At 46.4% G+C, this 1,322-nt stretch overlaps 1 long non-coding RNA gene across 1 annotated transcript in view; it reads left to right on the top strand.

Moving 5' to 3' along the window:
- The window catches only part of LOC118477960, a 2,629-nt gene extending 1,747 nt beyond the window's left edge, over positions 1–882 (top strand). Inside the window, exon 2 of the long non-coding RNA XR_004858714.1 lies at positions 496–882. This is a non-coding gene — a long non-coding RNA (uncharacterized LOC118477960). The remainder of the gene's footprint in view (positions 1–495) is intronic.
- Positions 883–1,322: the final 440 nt, after the last annotated feature.

Genomic DNA, 1,322 nt, shown 5'->3' with positions numbered 1-1,322 from the left:
TGTGTGTGTATGTGTGTGTGTGTGTGTGTGTGTGTGTGTGTGTTTGTGTGTGTGCATGTATGTGTGTGTATGTGTGTATGTGTAATTGTATGCGTAAGAACATGTATGTGTGTGAAAGAATGTCTGCATGTATGTAAATGCGTGTGTATGTGTGTGTGAGTGTGTGTGTTTGTGTTTGTGTGTGTATGTGATGTGGGGGGTGAGGAGAGGTTAAATGAGGCTAGGAAAAGTCACCTCCACTATAGACCGGCGGCTATGGTGCAGCGGTTAGGCTTTTCGCCCAACACACAAAGGACTTAAGTGAAATTCCCTCTCCTAGACAATAATTCTCCATGTATTTCTATCGCTTACTTCGGTCTTTCTGCTTGGGTATACCCGACCGCCTGTGTTTGACCCCTGGGTAGGGTCGTGGCTCCCACCTTCAAAATTGCCTATATTGTGCTCATGGGGGCGTAAAACTGAATCTCTCGTCCAATTTACGAACCTCCCTTTCAGATAGCTGAAGTGCAGGGCAAGCTACACGCCCTGCAGAGAAATGGTGAGCCAAACGAGATAGCCGAGGGTGTGGCCTTCCTCGCTTCTGACGCTGCCAGTTTCGTGAGCGGCACTGTCCTGTCCGTGGATGGGGGCAGGCACTGTTTCTCCGGGGGCGTTACTGGTTCCATGAGTGGAAAATCTCCCTTCTAAACATGTGTGTCTGCTTGCTGTGAGGTGAGACCACGGCCTGGTTGCGTCACCATTTGCTGTCTTGACGGCGGGACCAAGTGTACCGCCCAGCAGGTCACATGAGATGAAGAAGCTTACGAAAAGAGTTGTGTTTACTGTTTAAATTTGTATGAATACATGCAATAAAGTTGTTTGTGCTACTTTTCAGTTTCATAATTGAATGTGTTTGATTTTCTTTTGATTTCTGGATTGTTTTATTTCATCTTTCCTTCCTTCCTTCCTTTCTTAACTCTTTCTTTCTTCCTGTTCTTCCTCCTTTCTTTCCTTAGTCCTTTAGAATTTTTTATTTCATCTTTCTTTCTTCCTGCATAGATTAATTGCCCCTTCACTTCCTACCAGAAGATCAGGGGTGTGACTGAAAGACAGTGAGCAGCAGTAGAAAGGCTGCAGAAAGAGTCAGGAGCCCAGATGAGAGGGCAAAGGAGATGAGGGGGTGGGGCAGAAAGTGAAGGCGAAAGTAGACGACAGAACATTGCTACAGAGAATGAAAGAAGGTGAAAGGAGACAATTTTAGAGAAGAAATGTTTTCGGTCTCTACCCGGATTCGAACTCGGGACCTTTGAAGGAGAACCTCTTGGCCACGAGAACCCCCCCCC

The sequence above is a fragment of the Aplysia californica genome, unplaced genomic scaffold, assembly GCF_000002075.1.
Source record: "Aplysia californica isolate F4 #8 unplaced genomic scaffold, AplCal3.0 scaffold00315, whole genome shotgun sequence".
NCBI classification, from domain to species: domain Eukaryota; kingdom Metazoa; phylum Mollusca; class Gastropoda; order Aplysiida; family Aplysiidae; genus Aplysia; species Aplysia californica.
This window is presented reverse-complemented; position numbering and strand designations above follow the sequence as displayed.